The 16,670-nt window shown below is 36.7% G+C and overlaps 1 protein-coding gene across 1 annotated transcript in view; it reads left to right on the top strand.

Annotated features, from left to right (window-relative positions):
* Window positions 1–16,670, top strand: part of LOC126418501 (merlin) — a 176,364-nt gene that overhangs the window by 110,084 nt on the left and 49,610 nt on the right. The window lies entirely within an intron of this gene.

The raw sequence follows: 16,670 nt of genomic DNA, 5'->3' as shown, positions 1-16,670 counted from the left end.
CACTTTTGCTTCCCAATATGTGTTAAAACTTGGGTGCTATTCAAATGTTTGGTGGTATGAGGTGGCAGTGTCAGATTGTGTGCTGTGGATGTGTGCCATTAGTTGCTTTCTAGTTGCATTTAAATTATCTGCATCCTTAGTGCCTTACTTCCAAAGTCTTTTTTATTCAGAAGTACCAAAGAAGCAAAGGTGTGATATTGTTCAGGAATAAATGAGTAATGTTGTCTTGAATGTAGTGGACGTGCTCTGTGTAGCTTGCATCTTACATTTATGTTGCCATTGTTTGTTAGTGATGTAACCATTAAGTGAGGAAAAAAAAATTACATTTTACTTGATTTTCTTTGTTGACAGATTTATTCACTTATTATTGATCTTGCTACTAATTTGCAATAAAATTGTACTTCAGGGTACTTTCAAATAAACCAGAATGAATACCATAGTTTAACCCTCAAGGGATGTTGGGCAACTATTTGAACATGTTTTACATTAACAGAATTTTTACAGTTTACTTGTTGTAGGTCATATCATTCAGTAGGCTGCACAGTGTCTATAAAATTTGTGAAAGAGTAGCAGATACATTCCATCAATCAATATGGAATAAATTTTTATGTTCATTGTGCAAATACAGATCCAACTGGTGAACTGCCAAACCATAAGAAGTATCCTATGAGTATAGGACAAGCAGTTGTGTTGGGAAATAATAATGTTGCCTAGAGCTAAGTGGGCACTAAGTACAGTATACTTAAGTGAAGATCGTAGAGGTAAAAAAAAAAAAAAAACCTCCAAAGAAAATGTTTCAGTTGTGTTAGTCATCAATTCTGCTGTCATAGAAGATTCCTCTCAGCTTTGTGCAGGCAGTTACATTCATTTTCAGAATACCAGAAAATCCTTCGTTCTGATGTATGCCAGGTGACATTTTATGAGGTATGTGTAGAACAAGAGAGCTTTGATTTGTGACAAGATTAGTTGCAAATTTTTTTTAGCTCTTGTCGTAAAGTACCTGTGTGTCTGCAGTATATTAATTGTAACTAGAAAGCAAAAAGCAAACATGAGGTCTTTGAAAAATGCAGGAAAATCTGTTTCCATATTTATTATTAACATTTACATTTAGAGAACCTCCTGACAAAGTACAAAGAGACACATGTTACATACAAGTTTTACCTTAGTTTGAATGTAATTATTATTTTTGTCTCTATTGTAAGCAGTTACATAGTTTTCAGTGTAGTTCACATTGAAACTGGTGTTGACAAATGACGAGCTTAAACTCGATAGTAAGTGATATAGTTGATTTAAGGTTTGTGTACAGATATTAACTAAACTTAAGATGAATATTATTGAAATGAAAATAATCACCTTTATCACAGAAGACAGAGATCCAAAACTTCATTTCTTAAGCAGCAAGTTATTGTCTTCTCTCTAAGATGTTACTCTCATACCTCATTCTGCCATGAACTGTTAATCAGATTGTGATAGAGATTTGATAATTATCACACTGTTAAAGAATACAATGGTAAGTGGAAAATGACAGCACAGACATGACATGAAGAGGTGGTAATATGCATCTTAATACTATCATATTGTATTTAAGGACATAGTGCTGAGAAGGGGAACATATCATTTAATGTATTTGTTCACTTAGTATGTACTGTCACCTCCTACAGTATTTACTGTTCCTCCGGAAACAACCTGCATCCTTAGTGCTGAGAAGGGGAACATATCATTTAATGTATTTGTTCACTTAGTATGTACTGTCACCTCCTACAGTATTTACTGTTCCTCCGGAAACAACCTGTATGTTAAGAACATTATTGATGAAACAGTGGAAAATCCAGGCCAGAATAATGACAATCTTGTGAAAGGGGTAGATTGCTACTCACCGTGTAGCGGAGATGTTGAATCACCCAGATAGGCACAAAAAAAAAGACTGTCAAACATGTAAGCATTCGGCCAAAAAGGGCTTCATCAGAATTAGCCCAACACACACACACACACACACACACACACACACACACACACACACACACACGTGCACGTGCAAACGCAACTCGCATACAGTATCTGGATTGTGCTGATGTGTATATGAGTTGCATTTGCACATGCACATGGGGGGGAGGGGGGGGGGAGCACTGCGACTCAACTTCTTCACTATTTGGTGAATAGTAATCTATACGTTTCATAATATTGAATATTATTGATGGCTAGAGAGACAGGAAGATACAATGGGGAGAAAGGGAGGATGCCAGAAATCCTTCAAGAAAGATCTAAATTGGCATATTTTGAAACCCTTGTTTGTTATGCATGCATATTTTTGCAAGGAATCAGAAGTTAATATCTTTATTGAATATTACTTTAATTGTCTAGATGCCACGTAATAAAATTTTTGTGACATTGTTTAATAAGTTATGTAGGATTTTGCAGGGTTAAATTAAAGTTTTATAAAATGAAATATAAAATAAAAATTAGCTTCATAAACACAGATTACAGAGAATCAGCTATGCAAAACATCAATGTCTTGTCTGGGAATAATTGCAAAATGATGTTCCCTGTGTTTCACGTTATTGTATTTGATCAAGATTGATTGAAGTAGCTGCAGAGTGAGAGTTTGTTTTGTGTGTTCCCCATATTCTCAGAGATCTTGCATGAGAAATGAATACCTATGTTTGCTATGTCCATGTATTGTTTATTTGTTGTAGCTTTTTCTGTTATTGCTCATGCATTTCATCATGCTTACTTTCATTTGTACAATGTACAGATATATAATTTCTGAAATATAAATTATATATCTGCACATTGGTACAGTTATATAAATTAAAATTTTCATTCGAGAATTTCTGGTTCCTTTAGAGAAATTTCTCTTGGTTGTATTCTTTAGTAGACTGCCTGAGATTAAGGAATTTTTAGTAAAGTGCACATTCCACATTAAAACTAGTAAAATAATAGACTTCCAAACTATAGTGACAAATTTGCTTTACCTTAAAAAAAAATTTCTAGAAAAGAACATAATGTTCTGACTGTGTTACATGAAAAAATTGTTAACATTAATTTGGTTTGCATTACATGAATTGAAGTAATGTGATGTATATTTTTTCCTTGACTAAAATGTAATTATTCTGTAAAGACATGCCTATCAAATGCCAAAAACAATACCTCAGCACAGCTGCTGACCAAATGTACCATAGGAACATCCTAAATTTGCTTGCTCATTGCCCTGTCACAAACAAAACTTATCTTTTGAAATGATTATATTAAGGTTTGTACTTCAGTCAACCATTTTAGCTTTTGCTTTTAAATATACTTTACAGATGGTACCCATTTACAAATTATTAGTGATGTTGAACAACCACATGTGTAAGCACTTGTTCTATGTGTGTGGCGTGTTTTTACTCTGCTGTCATCACTAAATCTGAATTTTGTAGAAAGTACAAGTTCTAACAAATTTTAACTATTTTCAATTTGCCATCAGTGTTTCTGAAGATGGAATATTTACCTTGTAATGAGAGACATAACTTCTGATCAAGGAATTTGATCTAATTAATGCCATCATCTATGGTACAAGATGATAGAAATGTATGAAAACTTACATTGTAGAAAAACCTTCTGAACAATAGAGCTGAATTGGCTGTGTGGCTACTACCTTGGTGAATGTATGCTTCATTCACCAAAAGCTGGTAGGCAGATACTGTAACTTCAGTTTCTTTTTCTAAGTCAGTCTTTCAAACATTTTAGTTTTGTCCAGGCTTTCATTTTGTCGCACAATAATCTCTGTATTTCACATAACATTGTAATCAATATCTACTGTTTTCGTTGCCCTCTGCTTTCTGCCCCTTACATCTCCCTTTATTACCAGAACATCTAGTCGAGTATGCTTCCTCATGTTGCCTGTTCTATCTTACTTTCAATTGCTACTTATTTACATAATGTCTTTGTGTGTCACTCTTTAGCATCACTTTCCAAATCATCCAATTTCTTCTTTTTTTGGGTTGTTCCCTGATCCTATTTCACTTGCATACACTGCTATGTCTCAATCAGTATCTTTCAGAAACTTCATCCTCCATTCTAAGTTTAAGTTTCATGTTATTAGATTGCTTTTCTTGGAGAACTCTTTCGTCAACTATGGACCAGTCTTCTACTTATGATGTCATCCTTTTGTTCTCAACATTTTGGTTACAGCATCTGTCAAGTTGATCTTGGAATAGCTCTTATGTTTATGCAGTTGTACTTTTCTCAATAACGTGAGGCTGATGCTGTCCTAAAAATGTAAGTTTACATAACCTGCTCAATGAATTTTGTACCCTAAATTGAGTCATGCAGTTCATGAATACATATTAATTATAATAATTATAAGGGCATTCATTGATAATTAATGCTTGTCTGAGTATAAATCTTCAAATGGATTCCTCTCCGGCTGTCCTGATTTTAATGATTTCTCAAAGTCACTTCAAGTGAATGCCAGAATGTTTTCTTAAAGTCTTGGGTAATTCCATCCCTCCTCTTATCCAACTAAGTTATTGCATGTTCTCTTACGAAGTGACTGCCAGTGAGATGGTAAAATTGAAACTTCCTCTGTTTCTTCAGAGGTTTATCAAGCACGGAATGCAGCAGAATGAACACTGGACTTATTCTGGAAAATTAATCTTCTTTGTTTTAAAAAGATGAAAAGTGCTTTTTTCCTGAAGCCCGTAAGTGCTGCTTTACTTTCTGAGGAAATAGGTATGCAGCCAATTTCTCACAACCCATGTTTCTCTCATATCTTTTAAAATTTTTAATTTTAAAAAGAAAAAAAGTGTAATGCAGCTGGCATGTCTCATGAGCTGTGTTAAAATTAGCGATTTGTTTCATTAAAAAACACTTGCATTATGAATGTAGAACCATTGGTGACAATGACTACAGTAATATACCAGAACAATTGTAAGCAATTGTAGTATATGTTCATGATGTTTATTGATACAGCTTTAATCAAATATGTACATATATTAAATAGATTTCTTAATGCTACTTATTTCGTAAGTTGATGTCCATTTATTCTTTTAGCATTTGCTTGTTTTTACATGTTTTCATGTCTGTCTGTGCTAAATAAAAATCTAATAAATCATCCTCTCCATTTACTTGCTTCACAATATTTAGTGTATGAGTAGATTTCTGTGTGTACCCATTCCACTGTAACCCTGATCCAATATTAAACCATTGCATGGTGTCTGTTCTGCTGTGTTGTTCAGCTGTGTGTGTTATCATTCTGATTGCAAAGATTGAAAGCTGTAGGTGTATGGCTAGTGCTATTGCTGCTGTAGTTGCACATGGTGACTGCTTCTCAGGCATGATAAATATTTCAACAAAATGGTCACTTCTTCCCCTTAGGTGTTTGCTGAAACATCACAGTTAATCTACTACACATTGTGTTTAGATGGAAAGCTGCTTTTGACTTCACTCTGTTTTATAAAGCTTATATAATGAGGAGTATTCCCTCAAATTATTTTACAGTAGCATTTGCAAAGTCATTTATATTTTTTCAAACCGAGTTTTTGAGAGTTGTGTCATGGTTCAGTATTGCAAACATTTCAAAGTGTGTTAAAATTATCTTCATGTACATGAAGTGTTCTATGTTCGGTTATATGTATGTTGTGTGCCGCAATAGAAATTTTAATTAAGTATTGTTACTTTATAGTATGTAGACAGAGAAGACAAAATGAGAATGAAAAGTCGTCCTGGAGAAATAGTTAAATTAATTTGAACACATGTGCATTCATATAATGCTAAAACTGAAACAAGCATGAATTATGAGCTTGATAAATCATGATCTGTCTTTTATACCATAGAAGAAAGAAACACTGATAATTTCATAGAGTTAGAAATCTGATTAATTACAACTGCATTGTGATCAAGAGTGCATTCACTGAAACAAATGAAGATATTGTAAAATTGGCAAGACAAATTGCAGAGGGTCTGAACGTAATAAGGCAAGACAAAAACAATACTCAAAAGTATGTTTTTTTTAATAAGAATCATCTTTACATTAAACAAACACAAGTACATTTTAAAAATATTTTATTATTACATGAAAGCCTATTTTTAACATACTTTTCTACACAAATTCCAGCACTATTAAGGCACTTGTAATGAATAGCCATCATCTGAATTCCAGTCCCAAGAAATGTATGCCATTTGAATTTCCAACCTCTGCAGAATAGTTTCTTCCCTATGAGTACTAATAGTTGTGTACAGTGGAATGAATAATAGCAAATAAAAGTGAATGAGCATTCACAGAAAATTTGCCAGTTTACGCTACCATTCACGGGTATCTGTGAACAAGTGTTAACATTGGAGAGAATAGAAAAAAAAAGATATAATAAGCATAGCCAATGAATACTGTGTTTGTTTTTTGGCATTAATAATCAGCACACAAGGTATAATGTGTATAATTAGAGGCACAATGCAAAACTCTAGTACTTAGAGAGGATTATTTTGCATGGCGAGAGAGATGTTTTTGATGAGGCAAACAAAATGGAAAAGAATAATATAGGCTTTTGAATTTGTACATAAGTGTGAATTATGTGGAAGTAGTGCACTTAACACAATTGCAGCTTCATCTTTTCGTAGCATTATTCCAAAGCTTTGTATGTATGTCACATGACATTTTTTGCAGGCTTTTAATAAAGTTTGAGAAGGGCATTTATGAGCAGAATACTGAAGAACTCTGAGCATTAGCAATTGTAGAATTTTACATTAATGATGCTTTCACATTTCAATAGCTGCTGTATCTTTGATAGTTTCTGATGTCTGCAGTGATGTATGTGAAGCACTTCAAGGGTTTTATTATCTGTACTACTGGATACAGACAGGTTGTTGTTTAATGTTGTTTCCAAAAAACTTAAAGGGTTTTTGACAGATTTACATGAAATTTTTACACAACTTTAACAATGTTTGGACAGACATAGGCTATGTAATACAAAGGGGGAGAAGTTAGCAAAAAATCTCGCCAAGTTCGTGACCGATTTACTCCAAATTTTTACACGATACTCTAAACTGAGGTGGATGTAGGCTAAATTTTTTTAAAAGAACAATGTACAGGTTTCCTGTTAAAACCGACTGCAAGAAAGAAAGTTTTAAGCTGTGCCAATAAAATATGTGGTTTCATTTTCTTCTCACAGCCAGTTTCAACTATGATAGAAGGACATTAAAATTATTAGACAAATCGCTTCTCTCGTATACAGGGTGAGTCACTAATATTGCCACCTAGAATAACTCCAAAAGTATGATATTAGCTGAAAAGTTTGTGGGACAAATGTTGCATGGGACAATGGGGGCCATAATATGACGTTGGTTTTTTGTTGCTAGGTGGGGTCGCGTCAGATATATGAAGGTCAATTTTGTTTATTTAAATGGTATTCTATAGTTTGGTACTTGTTTTCTGATCGCAGCTATTGACACGAATCCAATGATGTGTCACAGTAAGGTCTTTGAAGGTCAATGAAGGTGGCATGAACATCCATTTACAGAAGGTGTTCGAAGTGATGACCATTGGTATCAACGCAGTGCTGCAATCTTCGTATCATGGATTGAGTGGTGTTCCTTATCACATCGGCACTTATCGAAGCACATGCTCTGACAATTCTCTCTCGTATATCATTCAATATTAAATATTTGCCAAATATGGCTTAGCCATCTAACGTGCCATTGACATGTAAACACCATTCAATGGCTTCGCAATACAACACTAATAGGAACGGTACGGCTAGTACCATTGAATCAAGTGAATGTGAATCATATATTCCTTCAAAGAACAAGTCGATATGCTCAAAGATATCCTCAACGTACTCACCCTACATGTCATATATTTAAATATGTTTATGACAAACTGAGAACTATTGGATCTTTAATGCATTGGAAACATATCAGGCAAAGGAAAGTTATTAACGAGGAAACGGAAATTGGTACTCTTTCCACTGTGGTTTGAGATCCTTTTGTTAGTTTGCATCAGGTTGCAAGGGAATCTGGCTGAGCCAGAGTAATGTTGTTCATGTTTTGCATTGCCATAAATATCATCCTTACCACATCAGTCTCCACCAAGAATTAACTGGTACAGACTGTATGTGTCGCATTGAATCCAGCCGATGGGCTCAACTTCAGCTGAGGAATAACACATTTACTAATTTTACTGATGAGGCTACATTCATGAACCATGGAAATGTTAATTTACATAACATGCATTATTGGACAACTGAAAATCCATGATGGCTGCGGCAAGTTGCACACCAAAAACTGTGGTCGGTGAATGTTTGGTGTGGGATTCTGGAGGACAGAATTGTTGTTGTGGTCTGCAGTCCTGAGACTGGTTTGATGCAGCTCTCCATGCTACTCTATTCTGTGCAAGCTTCTTCATCTCCCAGTACCTACTGCAGCCTACATCCTTCTGAATCTGCTTAGTGTATTCATCTCTTGGTCTCCCTCTACTATTTTTACCCTCTACGCTGCCCTCCACTACTAAATTGGTGATCCCTTGATGCCTCAGAACATGTCCTACCAACCGATCCCTTTTTCTAGTCAAGTTGTACCACAAACTCTTCTCCCCAATTCTATTCAATACCTGCTCATTAGTTATGTGATCTACCCATCTAATCTTCAGCGTTCTTCTGTAGCACCACATTTCAAAAGCTTCTATTCTCTTCTTGTCCAAACTATTTATTGTCCATGTTTCACTTCTATACATGGCTACACACCATACAAATACTTTCAGAAACGACTTCCTGACACTTAAATCAATACTGGATGTTAACAAATTTCTCTTCTTCAGAAACGATTTCCTTGCCATTGCCAGTCTACATTTTATATCCTCTCTACTTCGACCTTCATCAGTTAGTTTGCTCCCCAAATAGCAAAACTCCTTTACTACTTTAAGTGTCTCATTTCCTAATCTAATTCCCCTCACCATCGCCAGACTTAATTCGACTACATTCCATTATCCTTGTTTTGCTTTAGTTGATGTTCATCTTATATCCTCCTTTCAAGACACTATCCATTCTGTTCAACTGCTCTTCCAAGTCCTTTGCTGTCTCTGACAGAATTACAATGTCATCGGCGAACCTCAAAGTTTTTATTTCTTCTCCATGGATTTTAATACCTACTCCAAATTTTTCTTTCGTTTCCTTCACTGCTTGCTCAATATACAGATTGAATAACATCGGGGATAGGCTACAACCCTGTCTCACTCCCTTCCCAACCACTGCTTCCCTTTCATGTCCCTCGACTCTTATAACTGCCATCTGGTTTCTCTACAAATTGTAAATAGCCTTTCGCGCCCTGTATTTTACCCCTGCCACCTTTAGAATTTGAAAGAGAGTATTCCAGTCAACATTGTCGAAAGCTTTCTCTAAGTCTACAAATGCTAGAAACGTAGGTTTGCCTTTCCTTAATCTTTCTTCTAAGATAAGTCGTAGGGTTAGTATTGCCTCACGTGTTCCAACATTTCTAAGGAATCCAAACTGATATTCCCCGAGGTCGGCTTCTACCAGTTTTTCTATTCGTCTGTAAAGAATTCGTGTTAGTATTTTGCAGCTGTGACTTATTAAGCTGATAGTTCATTAATTTTCACGTCTGTCAACACCTGCTTTCTTTGTGATTGGAATTATTATATTCTTCTTGAAGTCTGAGGGAATTTCTCCTGTCTCATACATCTTGCTCACCAGATGGTAGAGTTTTGTCAGGACTGGCTCTCCCAAGGCTTTCAGTAATTCTAATGGAATGTTGTCTACTCCTGGGGCCTCGTTTCGACTTAGGTCTTTCAGTGCTCTGTCAAACTCTTCACGCAGTATCATATCTCCCATTTCATCTTCATCTACTTCCTCTTCCATTTCCATGATATTGTCCTCAAGAACATCGCCCCTGTATAGACACTCTATATACTCCTTCGACCTTTCTGCTTTCCCTTCTTTGCTTAGAACTGGGTTTCCATCTGAGCTCTTGATATTCGTACAAGTGGTTCTCTTTTCTCCAAAGGTCTCTTTAATTTTCCTGTATGCAGTATCTATCTTACCCCTCATGAGATAAGTCTCTACATTCTTATATTTGTTGTTATATAAATATTATATATAATTATAGGCCCCTATTTCATCGAAGGAAATCTTAATGGTAGAAAGTACACCACATACCTGCAAGAAACATTAGGTCCGTTATTGGAAGAAATACCTTTAGAAACAAGGAACAAAATGTGGTATCAACATGATGGGTGTCCCGCACATGTTTTGCCGATGGCTAGAATAAGTTGCAGAGACAATTCCCAAATCGTTGGATTGGACATGGAGGAGATGTGTTGTGGCCGGCTCGTTCGCCACACTTGAAGCCTCTGGATTTTTTTCTTGTGGGGATTCGTAAAAGACATTATTTATAAAGACGTTCCAACTACACCTGAAGATATGCGAGAGAGGATTGTCAGAGCATGTGCTTCCGATAAGTGCCGATGTGATAAGTAATACCATTCAATCCATGATAAGAAGATTACAGCACTGCATGTATACCAATGGTCATCACTTCCAACAGATTCTGTAAATGGATGTTAATGCCACCTTTGTGACCTTCATTGACCTTCAAAGACCTTACTGTTACACATCATTGGATTCGTCTCGATAGCCGCTATCAAAAAATAAGTACCAGACTATAGCACCCCATTTAAGAAAACAAAGTTGACCTTCATGTCTCTGAAGCAACTCTACCTAGCAATAAAAAACCAGAGTCATATTATGGCCTCTGTTGTCCTATGCAACTTTTGTCCCACAAACGTTTTAGCTACTATCATACTTTCAGAGTTATTGTTGGTGGCAATAGCTAGTGACTCACCCTGTATATTCATTCTCTTTATATACAATTTTACATAAAATTATATACACAACAATGCACTATTTTGTTTTCTTTCTCAACGTCAGTTGTAACAGAAAACAGGGAAGTTGTGCTTGTAGCTAACTATGTAATCCTACCCGTTTGCAGATTAAAACTAAGTGAAATCTGTCATTGAAGTTACCATCTGCACAGATCCATCAGCAGGAGGCATGTCTCTCAGACACAGTATATACCAATAATCCCAACTGATTTAGCTATTCATTTTAAGTTACTTTTAATTCCAAGTTTAGGTTTCATTTGCAATAACAATAAACAAGGCTCAAGGGCAGAGGGATGATGGGGGAAGAGGAAATGGACAGAAAGGGGAGAGGCAAAATGGACATAGAAAAGGGGGGGGGGGATGAGATGAACAGGGAGAGATGAGGAAGAGAAGATGGAGAGTGAGGGGAGAAGGGGGGAGTAAGAGGAGGAGATGGATAGGGAGAGAGGTGATGGACAGAGGTAGGGAGGAGGAGGAGGAGGAGGAGGAGGAGGAGGAGAAGAAGAAGAAGAAGAAGAAGAAGATTAGGATGTTTCTCCAATTCCCATTCATATTTTGCAATTGTGGATTACCACTGGGCTCATTAGTATTTTGTATAAGGAAGATAGTCAGTAAAATGTTGTTAATGAAATTTGAAATGTACTTATGTTTTGTCTCATAGGCTTCTTGATAAAATGCACTGTATAATTTGTTAGAGGGTAGAAGGCTTGATCCCACATAAACTATTTTTGTTTATAATCAAAAGTCTCTAATGTAACAGTGATACATCTGTCATGTAATTACAGTTACCCTGAACATAGGGAGCGAGAATAATACGATCTTTAGTATATTTTTAATTTTATTCAGCATAATAGACACAGATATACACTTGCTTTCTTTCAAGGAAATTTATTGTGCTTTTTCAGTTTTACTAAAAAGATACACATAGGTTGTGCTTATTCACTTCGCTCCCACCTGATGCAAGCATTTAATGAATTTATCGTCTTTTTCACATGTCCAGTTGGACTTTTGAGTGTTTCGACAATTTTCTGCCAATCATATTTCTTTTCCTTTAGCATTTGTGCTGTGAATATCTCGGATTCCAAAAGCACCTACAATATCTCTATTCCTTTACCAACAAAATTACTTTCTCTTCAGACTACTTCAGCACTAATGAAAGATGTGTCAACAACAGAAATAGACAACATAGCAGATGAAAGCATTTGTGTACTTCCAGCACTAAAGTGGAGAGGACGTGAATTTCCGTTGAAGGTTCACTAAAATGTCGACAACCAGTGGAACACATGTGAATGCTAGCGAATGTGAACTGAACGCGACAGAATGCAGTTCACTCGCCTAGCTTTTATACCAGAGAATATTCCAGTTCACTCATGCTCATTCACTCGTGTCTGCTCTGATGTAAACCATATGTAAGAATTTCATAAAATATACTACTTGAAACTTGAGAAGACTCTTTAGATAAGAACAAAATTGTAAAGCATCTGTTTTGTTGAAATTCTGGATAAAATTTTTGCACCAAGCATATGGTGGTGTGAGATGGTCACCCACTTAGCAGTTCATCATGAATTTCAGAACAGCCATCTTTAAAGATGCAAATCCATTTTCTTAGTATTCCATATCTTCATCAACTTCACTAATATGTTGGTGAATTTTGACCACTTTGATATTGCACACGGGAGATGATAGTTGCACATATTTCACATGTGGTGGGATTTTCAGTTAACTGAGGCATTTTAAATGAGCACAAATTAACATAAGCTCAGATAGATGATTCCATTATAGAGTCAATAATTAGCCAGTACATGCAGGTACGTTTTGCACGTTGGCCTGATAAAACACACCTTCCAAATACTTTGTTACTGCTTTTGTAACTTTTGAGGATTCTAAACAAAACTTGCAGAGAAAAATCTGATTGCATCGTTAGATCATTTTTCCATAAAAATACAACCATTGTTTTGAGCCAGTTTCTTGCTTGGGAAATGTTTTGTTGTCATTTTTTATAATAATCGATCACCATTATGTTCTTCTGGTTACCAGTCCTCTTCACAAAGAGACAGCCTTTGGCAGGGATTGCACTGTGTAGCTACATTTGGCCTCACTTTAAAATCTGTTTTCAGCAGTGTACAGATACCTTCACATCAGTGGCACCACATTTTTTTGTTTCTTTTCTTGTGAGTAGTGACCTGCAATTCATTTGTCCCTGTAATCCCTATTTATTGTATAACGTGTAATTTCTATTTACGAGGGTTATTCCAAAAGTAAGGTCCGATCGCTCGCGAAATGGAAACGACTATGAAAATCCGATAAAGCTTTGCACAGATGTGTTGGGTAGTGTCTCTAGTATAACCCCAGTTAGCATCACGTCGCTCTTCTCATTTCTGAGCTCGCAGTGAGTGCGTAAAGATGTCTAGAAAATAGTGTCTGCCGCCAAGTACGAGGGCCTGGTGAGAAATTTCGCCTGAAGCTATGCAGCCAACATTACATAACTGTCGTGCTGTTTCGTCTTCACGACAATTCTCAGCCGCATTCTGCAGGGGCAATGAAGATGCTCCTGCATCGTTTTCAAATGGAAATGTTAGATTACCCACAATACAGTCCGCAATTGTCTCCCCCTGAGTTTCATCTCTGGTCACATGAACCGCTGTCTTTGACGACAACATTTTGACACAGACAACGAGGTGTAGGCCAGCGTGGAGAATTGGCGGAAAGCACTGGCGGCTGCCTTCTATGATGAGGCTATTGAAAAGTTGGTACAACGCTATGACAAAAGTCTAAGTCAGAACGGCGACTACGTAGAGAAGTAGCTGAAAGGTGTAGCTAATTGTTACAAGTAAAACATTTCTGATGTTCACTGTGGTTTCAATTTGGCAATCAATCGGACCTTACTTTTGGAATAACCCTCGTACTATATAAATTTACTAAATTCCTCTCTCTCTCTCTCTCTCTCTCTCTCTCTCTCTCTCTCTCTCGCTTGTGCTCGTGCTCGTGTGCGTGCGCGCGCGCGCGCGCGCGCGCGCGCGCACACACACGCACACGCACACGCACACGCACACGCACACGCACACGCACACGCACACACACACACACACACACACACATTCATTTTACAAATGGAGTAAATCACTGAAAATATTTGAAGTGCCATTAGACATTACAAGGGATGTATGTGTATGATGTGATGTGTCGTCCAGAAACTGTTGTATGTAACATCTGAGAGAGTAAAAGAAACTTCTTTTCCACCGTGGTGGTAAGTGTTTATTTAATTTTAATTGCTGTAACTTGATATCTAATGTTCTTCCATTCTCCTACTCTTCAACTGAGACAGAAAAAAAATGAGCTCATACTACTGAAACTCACAGAATTGAGACAATGACACTCAGCTGCAAATAAGTAGGAAACTTGAGCCACAATTTTATCGGTAATTAGATCATATTCAGGACATGATGTTGCGGTTATGTTCATTTTAAAACTGTAAGAGGTGTTTCTAATCATACAGTAAGCTGATTGTTATTTACATTATTGCGATAGCTTTGTCACTGACAAGCAAAGTCGTTTTATTGACAGACATTACATTATCATTCGGACCAATAACAAATATATATTTTTAACGTCTAATAGAGGAGACATTGAATCACAGACCGGCACAGTGAAAAAGAATGCTAGAAATATTTCAGCTTTTGAACAAAGTCCTCCTTCAACAGTAGAGAATCCACACACATTCACACAAGCACTACTCAGTCAAACAGTAGGCATTGTGAAAGTAAGTTGGTTTTCAATTTCTGAAGGAGGACTACATCCGAAAACTGTAATATTTCTAGCATTCATTCCCATTGTGCCTGTCTGTGACTTGACATCAACTCTATGTGCTGAGTAACAATCTGTTCTTTCCATGTTTTTATTATTCCCTTCTGGACTTTCTGATGTTTTACTTGTAACATTTCAAACTCAGTTGAGGGAAAACATCACTGATGAGCCAGGGTGAAGAGAGGAGTTTTGCATCACAAAGGGATTTACTGTTACAATTCTGAAGCTTACTTTCCAAGGAACGTCAAGTAACATTACTTTCTCCCACTTAACGTCTCATGAAATGACATGATGTGAAACTCATCGAAATTAGTGCTTATATGGAAGTGTACTGACAGTTGTTCTTCCCATACACCATTCACAAGTGAAACAAGGATGATGGAAATGATGCCACTGCCAGAAGTACCCTCCACCTCGCGCTATTAGGTGGCTTACAGAGTGTAGATGTAATCACTTCAGGAGTAATGGAAACCGGTTGCCAAAAAAGCAGAAGTGTTGAGTTGTCGATAAGGGCACACATGAAAAGGAAAGAAGCTAGAGTACAAGGGACACACACACACACACACACACACACACACACACACACATTCCCCCCTCCCCTCCCCCCCAGGTTCCTGCCTGGGCACTGGCATGATGTAGGGACAAAAGCACACGCGTGTGTGTGTGTGTGTGTGTGTGTGTGTGTGTGGGTGGGCGGGTGGGTGCACACGTGCTCATATTTGTACTCTAACTCTAAAGCTAGCAGGTTTTCTTTTGTTTTCGTGTGAGCCTGTTGCCGACTTAGTGCTTCTTCAATCTGGTGAGTGATATCCCTGTACTCCTAAAGTATTTACATTCTACCAGAACTTTCCTACTACAGGAGTCTAGACGTACAAGATTGCTCATTTTTCTTATCGTAATGTGTGTCACTTCTTACATGTTTAAAACCACTAATGGATTTCTGAGTTTGTGCTGCATGTGTTGCAATCATCAGTATTGAACTTTTCCATCTTTTTATTCACAAATTTTCTATAACACTTAATTCCTGTGTCAAAAAAGATGTAGATGAAAGTAATAAAGTCTGCTTTTCTTAAAACAATTCTCGAATTGCTCTTTATAGTGCCAGCTACAACTGTGGAAGTCTGCTATTCCTATTTGTCATAGCAGACTGTTGCAAACTACTGGATGTAAATTAAACTACCAAAAATGAAGGCTTCTGCAGAGTTGTAGACATGTTAAAACTCCTCAGTACATGGCTAGTATAAATGATTCACTTGTTTTCAAAGGTCTATATTTTTCAACATATTATATGTAACAGTATGACTGATGCATGAATAGAACCATAGTCTCGCCAAGTTCGCATTCTCAACTCTACAAATGTTCTATGAGTGCCCCCTCTGGTCACATGACACATGTACATTTGATAGTCAAGTTTGTTCAACACCTTTTGTAGCAACATCCTATCAGTGGTCATCAGATTCAGATTCTTTATTCACCATTGACCACCTGACGTGGAATAGGCAATTTACATGGATATCATATAACATTTTCCTTGAATATTACCTTAAAACTAAATGAGCATTGCAAATAGTGCCCATAGATGATAACATACACCATAACATAAGATAAATACATTCAGTGACATCACATAATGAAATCCTTAAAAATTAATGTCAATTGATTTTATATTCATAAATTCTGTTATATTGTAAAAAGGATTGATTAGTAACCAGTTTAATAGCTTGCTCCTGAAGCTACTTATGTGAGCTGACCGAGAAGAAAATGGAAGTTTATTAAATATTTTTAGAGTATTGATTAGTTGAGAATTCCCTGTTCTTGTCAGCCAGTGCCTAGGTATGTCTAATTTCGTTTTGCCTCTGGTATTATGGTGGTGTATGTTTTCCCTCATTTCAAAATCTGCTATATTGTTTTTTTGCATACAGTGCTGAGGCGTGTATATTGAGATTAATAACTGTTAAATTTTCAGCTGAATGAACAGTGGCCGGCAGTGGTCTGATCT

The sequence above is a fragment of the Schistocerca serialis genome, chromosome 9 (assembly GCF_023864345.2).
Source record: "Schistocerca serialis cubense isolate TAMUIC-IGC-003099 chromosome 9, iqSchSeri2.2, whole genome shotgun sequence".
NCBI classification, from domain to species: Eukaryota; Metazoa; Arthropoda; class Insecta; order Orthoptera; family Acrididae; genus Schistocerca; species Schistocerca serialis.
Note: the sequence above shows the minus strand (reverse complement) of the source record. Positions and strands in the feature narration are given on the sequence as shown.